Consider the following 19,002-nt stretch of genomic DNA (forward strand, 5'->3'; position numbering starts at 1 on the left):
CCTGTGTCCCCTGCATTGGCAGGTGGATTATTAACCACTGTGCCACCAGGGAAGTCCCAGGATTTTTTTTAAAAATGAAAGGCAGGGCTTCCCTGGTGGCGCAGTGGTTGAGAGTCCGCCTGCCAATGCAGGGGATACGGGTCGTGTCCCGGTTTGGGAAGATCCCACATGCCGCGGAGCGGCTGGGCCCGTGAGCCATGGACGCTAAGCCTGCGCATCCGGAGCCTGTGCTCCGCAACGGGAGAGGCCACAGCAGTGAGAGGCCCGCGTACCACAAAAAAAAGAAAAAAAAATGAAAGGCAAAATCATTTTACTCAAAGTCTTAAAAGATAAGGAGGTCCCAGGATTTTTTTTAAAAATGAAAGGCAAAATCATTTTACTCAAAGCCTTAAAAGATAAGGAGGTATTCTCAGTTGACCACTTGGAGATGGGCGGGAAGATCTTTTGTCTTCTAAGTAAAGGGACAAGTGCAAAGCCAAAGAATAGAAAAAGTGGCATGATAAGTTTGGGGGACATCAAATGGTCAAGATGGCGAAGAAACAAGCGTTCCATACAGGGGAGGGTGAGGTGGGTTAAGGTACAAAATGAGGCCAGAGCCTATCGTAATGGGCCAGAATTTTAAGTTCGCTAATGCCGAAAAGCCATGCAGTCTAAAAGTTGCTTGGCCTTAGGATGGGAGAATTCATTGTACTCTTGTAGCACTTTATACTGTTTTTGTTTAAATTTGGGCTTTAGTTGGGTACAGAAGATAGGTATAATGAAGCTAATCACACAGAACAGTGGCTGATCAATGTCAAAAGACATGGTTGGTGCTTTTAGAATTCTCGGTAGAAAATCCAAAAGACAGCCCAAGGTTGTCAGAGAAAGACTCAGAGAGGTAGATTCAAACTAAGTTTTGAATAACGGATGGAATTTCAGTAGATGTAGGAGAGAAAGAAGAGCATTTCAGATAAAATTGTCACCTGAACCAGGGCAGATGCTGGGAAAGTGTGCATTGTGTTTGGGGGCTAGGAGAGTGGCAGTTTGGCTAGAATAGTGTGCAGGGGAATAGTGGGAAGTAACTTTAGCACCACTGTATGTTCTAGGTTTAAATATAATTCTTTGTTTTCCACTTTAGATTGCTCTCCCATAGGAATAACCTGGTGTCCAAAGTAAGCATGCTTTCTTGGAAAACTGAAGTAAGTTTCAAGAAAAAGGGAATAAGCACACTTTCCCTGGTATGCCTGATCCTGTTGCAGGTCTTGCCATCATGTGACCAACATATTGGAAAGGGTGATAAGTTCATCTCAAAAAATGTTCATTGACCACAGTGCGATACCGCCTCGCACCTGTTAGAATGGCTATCATCAAAAAGACGAGATGACAAGTGTTGGCAAGGATATGGACAAAAGGGAGCCCTTGTGCACTGTTGGTGGGAATGTAAATTGATGCAGCCACTATGGAAAACAGTATGGAGGGTCCTCAAAAAATTAGAAATAGAGCTACCGTATGATCCAGTAACCCCACTTCTATATGTGTATTTGAAGGAAATTAAATCACTATCTTGAAGAGATATCTGCACCCTCAGATTCATTGCAGCATTATTCACAATAGCCAAGATATGGAAACCACCTAAATGTCTGTTGTTGGATGAATGGATAAAGAGATTGTTATATATAAATACAAATATATAGATAGTTGGATATACACATACGTACAGTGGAATAGCATTCAACCATAAAAAAGAAGGAAATCCTGCTGTTTGTGACTAAATGGATGAAACAGAAACTAAGTGAAATAAGTTGGACAAAGATAGACAAATACTGTATGATCTCATTTATATGTGGAATCTAAAAAAGTTGAACTTGTAGAAGCAGAGTAGATTGATAGTTGCCAGGGACTGGGGGGTGGGGGAAATGGGGAGATGTTGGTCAAAGGGTACAAACTTTCAGTTATAAGATGAATAATTTCTGGGGATCTAATGTATAACATGGTGACTGTAGTTACCAATACTATATTGTATACCTGGAATTTCTTGAGAGAGTAGATTTTAAATGTACTCACTATACCAAAAAAAAAAAATGAACTATATGAGGGGATGGATGTGTTTGTGGTAATCATTTCACAATATAGATATATATCAAATCATCAAATTGTACACCTTAAACTTACACAATCTTACTTGTCAATTATATCTCAATAAAACTGGCGGGCATGTTCATTAAGCTCCTGTCACGTGCCAGACACTATTCTGAGGTTCGTCGGTGAACAGACAAACCTCTGCCCTGGTGGAGCTGACATCGTAATGTAAATATGAGTAAATACAGTACAGAGAGGAAGGGAGAAATAAATTATTTGAGGGGAAGTAGTGGAAAGGGACTGGTACTGAAGGTGGTTGAGAGTGATGAATCCTCAAATAAAGTTTCACCTACAGCATTTCCTTTAGTCAGATTACCAAGAAGCTACCCTTCCCCTGAGTTTGGAAAGTTGGCAGCCTAGATTTGGGTCTCTGAGCTGACCAGAGGCCATTGTTTGCAGGTCCCATCTGCCTGCAGTTGGGGACAGTTTCCCCAGTTTGCCTGAAATGTGCCCAAGTGTGTGCTGTAACATGGGGGGGGAAAGAGTGACCAACCTCAGGGGGTCAGGGAGAAAACCCCATAGTAACCCCAGATTGCTGGTGAATCAGAATCTCTGGAGGGGGCAGGGGAGACGGATTTCCATGTTTTTAATAACTAACTCCAGTCCATATTATTATTATTATATTTCATTTTATTTGTTTATTTGCCGTGTCACGCAGCTTGCAGAATCTTAGTTCCCCAACCAGGATTTGAACCCATGCCCTTGGCAGTGAAAGCGTGGAGTCCTAACACTGGACCACCAGGGAATTCCCCAGTCCATATTATTTTGAAGCAAATCCCAGACATCGTATTACTTCATTCATACCTATTTCAGTATGGGATCTCTAAAAGATATGAGTTATTTTTAAAAATGTAACCCAAGTTTCATTGTTACACCTTAAAATTTTTTTTTTTTTTTTGCGGTACGCGGGCCTCTCACTGCTGTGACCTCTCCCGTTGCGGAGCACAGGCTCCGGACGCGCAGGCTCAGCGGCCATGGCTCACGGGCCCAGCCGCTCCGCGGCATGTGGGATCCTCCCGGACCAGGGCACGAACCCGCGTCCCCTGTATAGGCAGGTGGACTCTCAACAACTGCGCCACCAGGGAAACCCTTAAAAAAATTTTTAACAGAATGTAATAGCAAATTTTCAATGCTGATGGACTTTGGGAAATTATAAATTTCTTTTTCAGGATTAAACTAGAATTATGTGAGTTTTTAAGGCAAGGCCTTTGGGAACACAATATTTGCATAAAATGCAGCTGCCCTACATTTATTTATTTATTTATTTATTTATTTATTTATTTATTTATTTATTTTGAATAGCAAATAGTTTATTAGCAAGTACATGGTTTTAGTGACAATAATAAATTCACTTGAACAGAAGACAGTAATCAAATCAAAAGAATAAATGCTTGCCAATCAGAAAATCTGTGGCCATTAGGGCTGTCATGTAGAAATCCAAAATCATTGAGTCCAAATCTTAACGAAGATACATCCTCTTATTAGTCCATATGGAACAGGTCCACAGTACCTGGAATCTGTAGAATTCTATAGATTATCACCTTCTAACCAAACATGACCCGTTGGCACATAACTGTGCTTTTAAATAAACCTGATGGACTATTGATAAGAATTTTGTCTCCTTCCAAACCAATTACTCTTTTACAAATATTTAATTTTGGATCACTCGGGCTTTTTGCAATCACAGTGTCACCTCTTTGGATACCATAAAAATGTCGACTAAAATTTTCTGCAAAGACAATATCTGAATTTTGAATTTTAAGCTCTATTGATGGTTCAGAACACATGATAACACCACCAGAGTATTCAAAAACACAATGAGTTATACAGCCAGACTGAATAATATAACCAACAAGCTGAAAGGTTTTTCCTGGAACACCACGAAGCATGGTTCTATGCAGACTCTGCCACCATTGGCCATATGTCTTTTCAACAATACATTCAATTTTTACGGTAGTTGCAGGGCTTCCAGAAAAAAACATCTAAAGCATGTCTCAAAACATATATAGGTGATCCATGGTTTCAAGATTCCTCTAGCCCCAAAGAACCCTGGAAGGCTCTCGCCCAGCACTCAGGTGGCTCTTTCTCCACAGCTGCCCTACATCTAAACCCGGGATATTTATTAAGTATTTATTATACCTGTTTATGTGCTATTTGCTGGGGATATGAAGATGAATATGACAAGATTCCTACTTTTGATGGTAGCACTGTAATATGTTTTTTACTGTAAGCTTCTAGAAGGTAGTCTGTTAGTAACATTTAGATTTGAAGTCAGTCTTTTAGTCCACTATACTTGAGCCATAACTTAATACCCAGAGTTCTTTACCACCACTAGCTGTGCAGTGGGAGAGAGTAGGCAGTTAAGTGCATCCTCCCACGCTGCAGGGCTTTGTTACTTCCAGAGTTGGGTATCTCTTGAACCACCTCAAAGACTTTTGAGACCCAACCCACAGTCTCTTTTGATGCCATCCTTTGTTTAGACCTCCTCTACCCAGCCTGGCACAGCATTGGCAGTTGAGATTAAAGGAGGATAAAGAGAGACCTGGAAATGTTTTCCCCAGGACCATCTTTGCATCAGTCAGACAATGCATACACAGGTCTTCTGTCAGTAGATTCCCATTAGATCTCAAGATTTTGAGAGGCTTTTAGTAAACATGTTAAGCAGAAATTTTATCAGCCCTGAAAATTTTCAGCATGTGTATTTCTGGCTGGTTTTAAAATCTGTTGATGTTCCTCCAACTTGAGAACTCAGACCACCCAAGATTACTTCTGCAGATCCCAGTTTGAGAAACACCAATCTGTGTATGATTAATGGTTCTATAGTCAGTAAACTTAGGATCATTATCACTATGTTGGAATTTATCTTAAAGAAGTTTGATATATTTATCACTGTTCTCTTGCTAAAATAACCATGAATGTCTTGCTTTCTGTGGATCCTTGTGTTTCCATTTTCAGTTTGGCCACCATTAAAGGTCATTCCTTTACAGCACACAACAAATCACTGAGTTCTGGAGTTGGATACGTTAAATGATTTTCACACTTTTTTCTCCCAGTTAAGAGTTCTATCACTGAGTTAAAGGGGAGAAGTGGAGCATTACAGTGCCTCTACCACCAACCTTTAGGCCTCCAAGACAGCTCCTGGACCCCTCGGAGAATCCTAGGTCCCCGGGGATCAAAGTTTTTAAATCAGTGATGTGGCTATTAATTTCATTTAAAGATGAGAAAACAGGCCCTGAGAGATTGGAATTTGTCAGTAATCACAAGCCTAGTCAATGTCAGTATCCAGAACAAGCCCTTTCCAAATTCCGTGTCCCACCTGCCCCGACCTGTACATGTCCCCAGCCCCTGTAAAGCCTGGCCAGACTTCCCCCTGACCCCCCAAGGTTGGTCACTCTTTCCCCCCATGTTATAGTGCATTGTTTAGCCAGCTGGATTGCTTAATATATTTAGGTTTGTTTCTATTCCACCTCATTCCAAGTTGGAATTAAAGCAGCTTTAAGGCCTGGAATTTTTCTTTTTTGATTCCTAAGTTTTTCTCCTAATAATGTTCTTAGTTTTTTCCACCTTTCTTCCTTGCTGTTAGTAGGCTCTAGCTAGTTACAAAAAGAATGAAGGTCTTGGTTGAATAACAAAGGAAAAACTCAGAGCCCATCTTGTTGAGTTTGACAGCTTCTTTTTTTTACAAATGGGCATAATTGTGAAAATATACTAGTGTTTTCTCCTAGTAAAATGTCATATTATTTCACAAAAAAAATGACCAGTGACTTCACCTGCAAAAGCTTGGGAACCCCCGCCAAAAGCTCTAGCACTTCTTACCTTGCGTTGTGATGAATTGTTGCATCTCTCTCCCCAAAGAAAGAGAGTTCCTTACAATCAGGAACTGTGCCAGGAAGTTTGACACAGCCTTGCAATTACAAAATTTAACAGTCCGGGGACTTTCCTGGTGGTCCAGTGGTTAAGACTCTATGCTTGCACTGCAGGGGGCACAAGTTTGATCCCTGGTTGGTGAACTAAGATTCCGTGTGCTGCACGGTGCAGCCAAAAAATAATAAAAATAAAATTTAACAGTCCATAACAGTGACAATATAGTAAAAGGAATAAGAGGAAAATACTTTATATCTTAGATGACGTAAACAGTTACTTGCCCTGGGTAAGTGACTGTTTTATGGTGTAACTTTTTCATCATGACACTTATCAGAATATTGTTTGCTTAAACATAATAATTTACTTCTTGGCCTTGCTTTTACAGTCCTACAAAAATGTTAAGGGTATTTACATTTATTATTGCATTTTATGTCATACTCATTTGATATTCCCAGTCCTTAACAGAGGACCTGGCACATAGTGGGTGCTAAATGTTGTTTAAATGCTTATTCTTTTCAACCACTGAACAAGTTCATTAAAGGTAGTAATTAGTGAAGCGGCTTTCCCCATTCCCTAAGCTATTCTTCAGGGTAGAAAACAGAAGGAGGCAGGGGATAAAACTACAATTTACTGTCCTCCCTTTCTCCTTTCCTCCTTTGAGGATGCTCTGATTCTATAATTCATGCTAATGAACTCATATAAGCTGTTCTTACCTCCTAAAGTGATTTCTTCCAAAACCTTAAAAATCGCTATAGGACCAAGATGCAATGACAGGGATTGGATTGACCTTCCTGCATAAAACAGTTAAAAATTAGATTAAATATATTAAACAATGGTTTTTAGACATTGAATATCAGGCAGCACAGGACAGGGATTCATGAGAAATAGAAAACAGATAAGGTAAGCCCTGTAACTGCCCCAGCTTCTGTCTGGGGAGTTTTCAGGCCATAGCGCAGGGAAGGGGAATCCAGATGGAGTCTAGTAATCTTCCTGAGTTGAGCTGATGCAGCTGGGGGGTAAAAGTGGCTAAAACTCATTGGGCAGAGCACCAGAGGAGAGAGCTACATGAAGATAAAACCCTGGAGAGCTGCAGAGAGTCTCTCCTGAGTCTTCAGCTGGTAACCTGATCAGTACATGTGTGTGGGGAAACTACCCAAGTCATGGGAAAGAATCAACCAAAAACATTATCGGAAATAACACTTGGAGCTCACACAGGGCAGAGAAGAGTTTGTGTTCCCACCTGCAAGACTGCAAAAATCCTTGTAATTCATGGGACATCAAGTGAAGTACTCGGAAGGGTATTGCCTCACTATAGGGCAAAATTAGCCCTAGACTAAAGACTGACAAAGCTTAAAAGCAGACCTCAAGAGAATCAAACCATTTACACGTAACTTAATTGTGTCCTAGACAAAGTTCAAAAGTATCTATAGGAATACAAAAATATCCAGTACTCAATAATGTAAAATTAGCAATGTTTGGAATCCAATAAAAAAGTACCAGGCATACAAAGAAGGAGAAAAATACCACCCACTATGAGGAGGACAAAAATCAATCAGTAGAAAAAGACCCAGAAATGATATAAATGATAGAATTAGTAGAGAAGGACATTAAAAAGCTGTCACTATTCTGCATAATTTCAAGAAGGTAGAGGAAAGATTGAACATATTAAATAAAGAAATGGAAGATATTAAAAAAAAACCAACTTCTAGAGATGAAAACTACAATGTTTGAAAATAAAAAATACATTGGATGCAATTAACAAGCAGATTAGACACTGCAGAAGAAAAAATTAGTGTGCTTGAAGACATAGCAATAGAAACTATCCTAAATGAAAGCCAGAGAGATAAAAGGACACTTAAAAAAATTTTTTTTAAAGAGCACCAGTGAACTGTGGAACCACTTCAAGCAGCATAATCGTAGGTAATTGGAGTCCCTGAAGGAGGGGTAGGGACACAAAATATATGAAGGAATGGCTGAAATTGTTCTAAATTGGAGGAAAACTATAAACCTACAGATCCTAGAAGTTTAATGAACCCCAAGCACAAGAAGCATGAAGAAAATGATGCCAAGGCATATCAGAATCAGATTGCTTAAAACCAGTGATAAAGAGAAAAAGTTTAAAGCATTGGAGTGGGGATGGGGTGGGGAGGGGAGACCTATCATGTACAAAAAGACAAAAGTAAGAATGACAGCAGAATTCTATTTGGAAACAATGCAAGCAAGAAACAGTGTAGCAATATCTTTAAAGATCCAAAAGAGAAGAAAAAACTCAGTCTAGAACTATATGTCCCATGAAATACATTTCAAAAATGAAGGCAGAATAAACACTTTTTTTAAAGACATACGAAAACTGAAAGAATTCATCACCAGATCTGTACTACAAAAATATTAAAAGAAATCCTCCAGGGGCTTCCCTCGTGGTACAGTGGTTAAGAATCCCCCTGCCAATGCAGGGGACAAGGGTTTGAGCCCTGGCCTGGGAAGATCCCACATGCTGCGGAGCAGCTAAACCCATGCACCACAACTACTGAGCCTGTGTTCTAGAGCCCACAAGCCACAACTACTGAGCCCGCGTGCTACAACTACTGAAGCCCTCATGCCTAGAGCCCGTGCTCTGCAGCAAAGAGAAGCTACCGCAGTGAGAAGCCCACGCACCACAACGAAGGGTAACTCCCGCTTGCCACAACTAGAGAAAGCCCGCACACAGCAACGAAGACCCAACCCAGCCAAAAATAAATAAATTAATTAATTTTTTTAAAAAAAGAAATCCTTCAGAAGGGAGAAAATGATACCAGATGAAAATTGGATTTACTCAAAGGAACGAACAGCACTGGAACTGGTAAATATGTGGGTAAAAATAAAAGCGACTACAGCTCGTTATACCTTGAATAGCTCAGGCACAGATCACATGAGAACACTGCAACCATTCCACAGCTCATGATTGCTTAAATAAAGTTTCCCAATGATCCCTCTGCTAGCCTCAGCACCTTTTAAAGGTAAATTTGTTTGTAAATGATTGGGAAATTATGGCATATACTGATGCTATACCAAATTAGTGCAAATAAAGCAAATGTCAGTAATTTTTTGTATGTTGGTAAGATAGCCTATTATATTGACTCTTGGTGATCTTTTAAAGTTTTAGCTTCCTAGTCATTTTCACTATGTAATGTTTTTGGAAGAAGAAAAAGAACAGAGAGGCATATAAGGAAGAGAAGAGAATCATTCGTTATAGCAGTCACATACCAAATTTCATTTTGTGAAGTATTTGAAATCCTGTGTATGACTTTAAAAATTTTCTTCTACTGCTGCTAGGTTATAATATCTTAAATCAGTAGAATTGATTTGCTTAGCTAGCTTTCCTGAAATAGCTGTTCTTGAAACCAATACATTTCTTGATATGAGAGCTCAGACTGTTCCCACTGTATGAAAAACATTTTAAATAGCCTGTCATCTTCCTTTTTATCCCTGTCTTAGAGGTCTTTAAAATCTTTCTGTGATCTTAATGAAAATCAGACTGTCTGGAAGATATTTCTTACAGATAGCTGATGTAGATTATTCTTGAGGCCACTAGGCTGCTTGAAAATTTTCCAGGTATTTGATCTCTGGTATGCTTACCTAGAGTGAGACTGATTTGAGATTCTTGTGTTTCATGGGTCTCCCCCATCCTCTTTGTTTTATTAATTGTATTTGGTGTGGGGGGCACTGTGTGGCTTGCAGGACCTTAGTTCTCCAACCAGGAATCAAACCCCGGGCCCCAGGCAGTGAAAACCCAGAATCCTAACCACTGGACTGCCAGGAAATTCCCATATTAATTGTATTTATTTCTTAAAATAAGCCTTTCACACATGTGGCATAACATTCAAGAGGTACAAAAGGACATATAAGTGAAGTGTATACCTTCCTCTGTGTTTCCAGCCACCCAGATTCCCTCACAGAAGCAGCTGGTGTTGCTGGTTATTTGTGCCTCATTTCAGGGTCTGAATATTTACAAACACATGTACATATTCTGCCTCCACCCAGCACTTGGGAGCATTAAATCATGATTCATGCACACTGGAATATTACACAGCCGTTAAAAATAATGAGACAGACAGTTCTGCAGCCTGTGGAACGAAAAGCACATTCACAGAAAGATAGACAAAATGAAAAGGCAGAGGACTATGTACCAGATGAAGGAAAAAGATAAAACCCCAGAAAAACAACTAACTGAAGTGGAGATAGGCAACCTTCCAGGAAAAGAATTCAGAATAATGACAGTGAAGATGATGCAGGACCTCAAAAGAATAGAGGCAAAGATCAAGAAGATGCAATAAATGCTTAACAAAGACCTAGAAGAATTAAAGAACAAACACCTAGAAGAATTAAAGAACAAACAAACAGAGATGAACAATACAATAACTGAAATGAAAAATACACTAGAAGGAATCAATAGCAGAATAACTGAGGCAGAAGAACGGATAGGTGACATGGAAGACAGAGTGGTGGAATTCACTGCCACAGAACAGAATAAAGAAAAAAAGAATTAAAAGAAATGAAGACAGCCTAAGAGACCTCTGGGACAACATTAAACACAACAACATTCGCATTATAGGGGTCCCAGAAGGAGAAGAGAGAGAGAAAGGACCCAAGAAAATATTTGAAGAGATTATAGTCGAAGACTTCCCTAACATGGGAAAGCAAATAGCCACCCAAGTCCAGGAAGCGCAGAGAGTTCCAGGCAGAATAAACCCAAGGAGAAACACGCCGAGACACATAGTAATCAAACTGACAAAAATTAAAGACAAAGAAAAATTATTCAAAGCAACAAGGGAAAAATGACAAATAACGTACAAGGGAACTCCCATAAGGTTAACAGCTGATTTCTCAGCAGAAACTCTACAAGCCAGAAGGGAGTGGCACGATATATTTAAAGTGATGAAAGGGAAGAACTTACAACCAAGATTACTCTACCTGGCAAGGATCTCATTCAGATTTGATGGAGAAACTAAAAGCTTTACAGACAAGCAAAAGCCGAGAGAATTCAGCACCACCAAACCAGCTGTACAGCAAATGCTAAAGTAACTTCTCTAAGTGGGAAACACAAGAGGAGAAAAGGACCTACAAAAACAAAGCCATAACAATTAAGAAAATGGTCATAGGAACATACATATCAATAATTACCTTAAACGTGAATAGATTAAATGCTCCAACCGAAAGACACAGGCTCTCTGAATGGATACAAAAACAAGACCCGTATATATGCTGTCTACAAGACACCCACTTCAGACCTAGGGACACATACAGACTGAAAGTGAGGGGATGGAAAAAGATATTCCATGCAAATGGAAATCAAAAGAAAGCTGGGGGCTTCCCTGGTGGCGCAGTGGTTGGGAGTCCGCCTGCCGATGCGGGGGACATGGGTTCGTGCCCCGGTCCGGGAGGATCCCACATGCTGCGGAGCAGCTGGGCCCGTGAGCCGTGGCCGCTGAGCCTGCGCGTCCGGAGCCTGTGCTTCGCAGCGGGAGAGGCCACAACAGTGAGAGGCCCACATACCGCAAAAAAAAAAAAAGAAAGCTGGAGTAGCAATACTCATATCAGAGAAAATAGACTTTAAAATAAAGAATGTCACAAGAGACAAGGAAGGACACTACATAATGATCAAGGGATCAATCCAAGAAGAAGATACAGCAATTATAAATATATATGCACCCAACATAGGAGCACCTCAATACATAAGGCAACTGCTAACAACTAAAAAGAGGAAATTGACAGTAACACAATAATGGCGGGGGAATTTAACACCTCACTTACACCAATGGACAGATCATCCAGACAGAAAATTAATAAGGAAACACAAGCTTTAAATGACACAATAGACCAGTTAGATTTTATTGACATTTATAGGACATTCCATCCAAAAACAACAGATTATACTTTCCTGTCAAGTGCGCACGGAACATTCTCCAGGATAGATTACATCTTGGGTCCCAAATCAAGCCTCAGTAAATTTAAGAAATATGAAATCATATCAAGCATCTTTTCTGACCACAACACTATGAGATTAGAAATAAATTACAGGGGAAAAAACGTAAAAAACACAAACACATGGAGGCTAAACAATACGTTACTAAATAACCAAGAGATCACTGAAGAAATCAAAGAGGAAATCAAAAAATACTTAGAGACAAATGACAATGAAAACACTACGATCCAAAACCTATGGGATGCAGCAAAAGCAGTTCTAAGAGGGAAGTTTATAGCTATACAAGCCTACCTCAAGAAACAAGAAAAATCTCAAATAAACAATCTAACCTTACACCTAAACAAACTAGAGAAAGAAGAACAAACAAAACCCAAAGTTAGTAGAAGGAAAGAAATCATAAAGATCAGAGCAGAAATAAATGAAATAGAAACAAAGAAAACAATAGCAAAGATCAATAAAACTAAAAGCTGGTTCTTTGAGAAGATAAACAAAATTGATAAACCATTAGGCAGACTCATCAAGAAAAAGAGGGAGAGGACTCAAATCAATACAATTAGAAATGAAAAAGGAGAAGTTACAACAGACACTGTAGAAATACAAAGCAGCCTAAGAGACTACTACAAGCAACTCTATGCCAATAAAACAGACAACCTGGAAGAAATGGACAAATTCTTAGAAAGGTATAACCTTCCAGGACTGAACCAGGAAGAAATAGAAAATATGAACAGACCAATCACGAGTAATGAAATTGAAACTGTGATAAAAAATCTTCCAACAAACAAAGTCCAGGACCAGAAGACTTCACAGGTGAATTCTAGCAAACATTTATAGAAGAGCTAACACCCATCCTTCTCAAACTCTTCCCAAAAATTGCAGAGGAAGGAACACTCCCAAACTCATTCTATGAGGCCACCATCACCCTGATACCAAAACCAGACAAAGATACTACAAAAAAAGAAAATTACAGACCAATATCACTGATGAATATAGATGCAAAAATCCTCAACAAAATACCAGCAAACAGAATCCAACAACACATTAAAAGGATCATACACCATGATCAAGTGGGATTTATCCCAGGGATGCAAGGATTCTTCAATATACGGAAATCAATCAATGTGATATTCCATATTAACAAATTGAAGGATAAAAACCATATGATCATCTCAATAGATGCAGAAAAAGCTTTTGACAAAATTCAACACCCATTTATGATAAAAACTCTCCAGAAAATGTGCATAGAGGGAAACTACCTCAACATAATAAAGGCCATATATGACAAACCCACAGCAAACATCATTCTCAATGGTGAAAAACTGAAAGCATTTCCTCTAAGATCAGGAACAAGACAAGGATGTCCACTCTCACCACTATTATTCAGCATAGTTTTGGACGTCCTAGCCACAGCAATCAGAGAAGAAAAAGAAATAAAAGGAATACAAACTGGAAAAGAACAAGTAAAACTGTCACTGTTTGCAGATGACATGATACTATACATAGAGAATCCTAAAAATGCCACCAGAAAACTACTAGAGCTAATCAATGAATTTGGTAAAGTTGCAGGATACAAAATTAATGCACAGAAATCTCTTGTATCCCTCTACACTAATGATGAAAAATCTGAAAGAGAAATTAAGGAAACATTCCCATTTACCACTGCAATAAAAAGAATAAAATACCTAGGAATAAACCTACCTAGGGAAACAAAAGACCTGTATGCAGAAAACTGTAAGACACTGATGAAAGAAATTAAAGATGATACCAACAGATGGAGAGCTATACCATGTTCTTGGATTGGAAGAATCAATATTGTGAAAATGACTATACTACCCAAAGCAATCTGCAAATTCAATGCAATCCCTATCAAACTACCAATGGCATTTTTTACAGAGCTAGAACAAATCATCTTAAAATTTGTATGGAGACACAAAAGACCCCAAATAGCCAAAGCAGTCTTGAGGGTAAAAAACAGAGCTGGAGGAATCAGACTCCCTGACTTCAGACTATACTACAAAGCTACAGTAATCAAGACAGTATGGTACTGGCACAAAAACAGAAACATAGATCAATAGAACAAGATAGAAAGCCCAGAGATAAACCCACACACCTGTGGTCAACTAAGCTATGACAAAGAAGGCAAGGATGTACAATGGAGAAAAGACAGTCTCTTTAATAAGTGATGCTGGGAAAACTGGACGGCTACATGTAAAAGAATGAAATTAGAACACTCCCTAACACCATACACAAAAATAAACTCAGAATGGATTCAAGACCTAAATGTAAGACTGGACACTATAAAACTCTTAAAGGAAAACATAGGAGGAACACCCTTTGACATAAATCACAGCAAGATCTTTTTTGATCCACCTCCTAGAGTAATGGAAATAAAAACAAAAATAAACAAATGGGACCTAATGAAACTTAAAAGCTTTTGCACAGCAAAGGAAAACATAAACAAGACAAAAAGACAACCCTCAGAATGAGAGAAAATATTCACAACCGAATCAATGGACAAGGGATTAATCTCCAAAATATATAAACAGCTCATGCAGCTCAGTATTAAAGAAACAAACAACCCAATCCTAAAATGGGCAGAAGACCTAAACAGACATTTCTCCAAAGAAGACATACAGATGGCCAAGAAGCACATGAAAAGCTGCTCAACATCACTAATTATTAGAGAAATGCAAATCAAAACTACAATGAGGTATCACCTCACACCAGTTAGAATGGGCATCATCAGAAAATCTAAAAACAACAAATGCTGCAGAGGGTGTGGAGAAAAGGGAACCCTCTTGCACTGTTGGTGGGAATGTAAATTGATATAGCCACTGTGGAGAACAGTATGGAGGTTCCTTTAAAAAACTAAAAATAGAATTACCATATGATCCAGCAATCCCACTACTGGGCATATACCCAGAGAAAACCATAATTCAAAAAGGCACATGCACCCTAGTGTTCATTGCAGCACTATTTACAATAGCCAGGTCATGGAAGCAACCGAAATGCCTCTCGACAGATGAATGGATAAAGAAGTTGTGGTACATATATACAGTGGAATATTACTCAGCCATAAAAAGGAATGAAATTGGGTCATTTGTAGAGATGTGGATGGATCTAGAGACTGTCATACAGAGTGAAGTAAGTCAGAAAGAGAAAAACAAATATCGTATATTAATGCATATATGTGGAACCTAGAAAAGTGGTACAGATGAACTGGTTTGCAGGGCAGAAATAGAGACACAGATGTAGAAAACAAACATATGGACACCAAGGGGGGGAAAGTGGCGGGGGTGGAGGGTGGTGGTGGGATGAATTGGGAGATTGGGATTGACATGTATACACTAATATGTATAAAACAGATAACTAATAAGAACCTGCAGTGTAAAAAATAAAATACAAAGAAAAATGAGGCATATTTATACAGACTGACTTAGAAAGATATATGATCAAAGGAACAAGAAAGGTACACACCTCTTTCATTATGGACATAGAGTTTTTAAAAATGCTTTAAATAGAATTTAAATACCATAAAATGTACCCTGTAAAGTGTACAATTCAGTGGTTTAATTACACAACATTTCCATCACCTTAAGAAGAAACCCCCTACCCCTGACATCGAGGTTTTTAGTCTTTTGCTAAAACCAATCATGCTGCACTGGATATTCTTATACACATATCATTTCACACATGTAGAAGAATATCTGCGGGACGAGTACCTGGAAATATTTGCTAGGTGAAGTGATTTGTGCCCTTAAAACTTTGAAAGCGACTGCTAAACTGCCCTCTCCAGAGGTCACGTGAGTTTACACTCTCACTACCAGGGTATAAAAGTCCCTATTTCCCATTTCCTGACTAGCATAGTCCTTAACCAAACTTTTTTATCTTTGCCAATCTGACAAATAATAGTATCTCATTGTAACTTTAATTTCATTTCTCTTATTCTAAGTGAGGGTGATTACTTTTACATGTTTAGGAGCTACTTGTCTTTCCTTTTTTTATGAACTGATTTTTCATACCCTTTGATTTTCTGCAGGGTAGCTGACTTTTTAAAAATAGGAATTATGTATTAAGGAGAAAAGCTGTTTGTGATATGAATTGAAAGTATTTTCCCGTCGTATGTTTTTTGGGGGTTTTTTAGTCTTTGACTTTATTCATGTTTTTTTTTTCTTTTATCATGCAGAATTTAAAAATGTTTTGTCATCACATTTGGCAATCTTCTTTTATGACTTCTGCGTCTTGTGACATACTTAGCCTTTCCCTACTCCAAGATTATAAAAACAAAATTCTCCCATATGTTATTCTAGTACTTGAAGCTCTCCTCCTCCCTCCCATTTAACTCTTAGATCCACCTGGAATTTATTTTTGTGTAAGATGTGAGGTACGGCTCCACCTTCTTTTCTCTAGAAGGCTAACATCTTTCCCCCACTGATTGGAAATGTCACTTTCATAGTGCCTCTTGACTAAGAATAGTAAGAGCCATTTTAAATATTAGATTTAACTTTTTGAGAGTGGTAGTCAGGTGTCTGGGGCAGTGATTTCTGATCTCTTGGGGTGCCTATGAGGATTCTGTAAGAACTGCAATCCCCTTCTCTCCCTGACAAATTCTACTGCTGTAAACTGCTATTACTTAGGGGATGTGTCTTGCTCAAGTGTGCTGAACCAAGAAGTAGTTTTTAACCCCTTAGAGGGGGGACTTAACTTTCACACAGCCTTATAGGTTTCACCTGTGGCCAGAGGCCCATCTAGTGAATCCAGGGTTGTTACTTTAATGAGAAAAGAGCCTCAACAAGAGTCCAGAAGTAATGGGCGAATCTTTTCCAAAAAAACTAAGCTCTTCACTTTTGAGTCCGTTTCTGATCCTCAGGTCGTCTTCCCACTTTAGAATCGTAGTCAATTTCTACAGTTTTGCTTTGGTGGATTTGCTTTGGTGGGCTGTGTGTCCTCCTGGGAAAGGACTACTGGCTCGGGCTGTAACGGGACTGTGTTTTGGCACCCTGTAGAGCTGGGCATGTAGGGATAAGAGTCATCTCTTCTAATTTGAAACTGTTTATAGTCAGAAAAGAGTGCGGCCCTTTAAAAAGCAGAATTCTCGGGGTACCCCTGAGGATAAAGGCTCGTAGAGTTCTACCCAAGGAGGCCTGGAGGAGGAGATCTGTCTGTTAGGACTGATGCCCCCGAGTAGGGCGGATGTCCCCCAGGAGCGTTTCGTCAAGCATTTGAGCGGTCTGCTTGGTTTGCTGTGGGGGATGTGCAATGGCTTTTAATTTCATTCAGTATTGTAAAATTGTTCTTTTATTTGGGCTACTCAAGGAGTAGCTTGTCACTTTGAGCTTTGGGGTAACAAATGTTCTCTGTGCTTGAAAGTCCCAGTGGCAGTGACACCTCCTCGGAGGAGTGACTGACGCTGCCTCCCTCCCTCAGTGTGTGTTAACCCTTGGGCATCTCATCCACTGGAGGAGCTGGGTACAGGTGTAAAGCAGTGAGGGAAGTGGGAGAGGCATGAAAGTGTTCTGCTTTGGTGTAAGCTATTTTTCACGTACGTTTTTATTAATTAGTTTGTTCCAGAGACTGTTAGACACTTAAAAAAAATAAATTTACAAAGGATACAGTGGAACTCCATTTAAATGGTCACGTTGAAGTAAAGAAATAATATCCACTTTATAGGCTTAATTATACGTCATATTTGGCTAATTTAGTCCATGCGAGTGTGCTGTCTGGGAGATAAGCCCAGGATACGGTAATGAGCAACAGCTAGTGCAGTTCTACATATTAACTATCATGATTTAAGGGAAGCTCTTCACACTGATGTCTACATATCTACTTAATGATAGTTTTCCTCTTTCTCTTTCCTGTCCCTTTTCACTCCTCAAAGTCATATTAGTAGAGTCGTCCTCGCATGCCCCTGGGCACCTGGACATCTGAGGGCTAGATGCAGACTTCACTTAGCCTGCTGTGCCTTTCACAGTTTTGGCCATGGATGTTACCTTTTGACAGGCTTTCCCCACTCTGACCTCCTCCTGTCTCACCCATCACCTCTCCTCTCCACTGATGATCCACTCAAATGGATTGTAATCATCCGGATCATTCAGCAGCTGAACCAATTCTCCCATCAACGGGAAGGTCCCACATGGGGGGATACTTACCCCTTCCAGACCCTTCCTGAAGAGAGCAAGTTTCCTTCCATGTGGCAGGAGTACATTTTATATTTGTTTGGCCTTGTGACTGATAGGATGGGAAGCTGAGGGGAAGTGGAGAGGAGATGGCAGTTTTAACGGAGAAAAAAAACTTAGTAGAAACTCTGCCTCTGCCTTCTTCGGGCGTGTCCCTCTTCTGGGCATCTCTTCAGGATTTCATTCCTCCGTCCAACTGCCGTTCACAACTGCCCTTTCCAACGGCTCCAGAACTCTTGGCCTTGGCATTCCGTGATGTAAATTATTCCACTGCATGGCTCGAAATGGGTGCGAAGCAGTGTTGCCAGGTGTCGGATCACTAGTGTAAGTTTGCTGGATCTCGGGGGGAGGGAGGAGAAAGAAAGGGGGAGAGCTGCTCTTGGAATTTATACAGTTGTTATTGTTTCAGCCAGAGCACAGTGATTGCGCTGGTTAGGCTGGATGCTGTCGATGGCTGGGGAGAGAGAGAGATTTGGGCTTGGAGCTGGGGTGAATTTGGGGTTGAGGGTTTCTACTTTAAAGATTCCAGTGTTGGGATGCAGACTGTTTGGAATTGAACAGTTGGCGTTACTGCTGCAGAGGGAGGAACTTGGGACCTTCAGGGCAGAGCCTGTTGCAGTACTGCCTGGGGCGATGGTGCCTCTTCTGTCTCAAAAAGTAGGGACAACTGACTTTTCTGTTTTCCTAAAGATAGCCAGAATATGGCTAGAAATCCAGATTGCTCACCAGGTTTGGAAATATCCAGTCGCAAAATTCAAAGACCTCTGTATGCATGAGATTTTTTTCTAAAACAAAAATACGATTTCTCCTCTTGTTCACTGTGTACATTTTGAGGAAGTTACTGTTCATGGTTTACCGCCCCTTTGAGGAATCTGTGTGTGAGTG

At 39.8% G+C, this 19,002-nt stretch overlaps 1 protein-coding gene and 1 pseudogene across 4 annotated transcripts in view; one reads left to right on the plus strand and one right to left on the minus strand.

Annotated features, from left to right (window-relative positions):
- The window catches only part of BICRAL (BICRA like chromatin remodeling complex associated protein), a 115,315-nt gene that overhangs the window by 50,404 nt on the left and 45,909 nt on the right, over positions 1-19,002 (plus strand). The gene's annotated exons all lie outside the window — the stretch shown is intronic.
- On the minus strand, positions 3,393-4,495 carry LOC113631118 (mitochondrial inner membrane protease subunit 1 pseudogene; annotated as a pseudogene).

The sequence above is a fragment of the Aethalodelphis obliquidens genome, unplaced genomic scaffold (assembly GCF_003676395.1).
Source record: "Aethalodelphis obliquidens isolate GAN/ISIS:26980383/991018 unplaced genomic scaffold, ASM367639v1 scaffold31, whole genome shotgun sequence".
Taxonomy (NCBI): domain Eukaryota; kingdom Metazoa; phylum Chordata; class Mammalia; order Artiodactyla; family Delphinidae; genus Aethalodelphis; species Aethalodelphis obliquidens.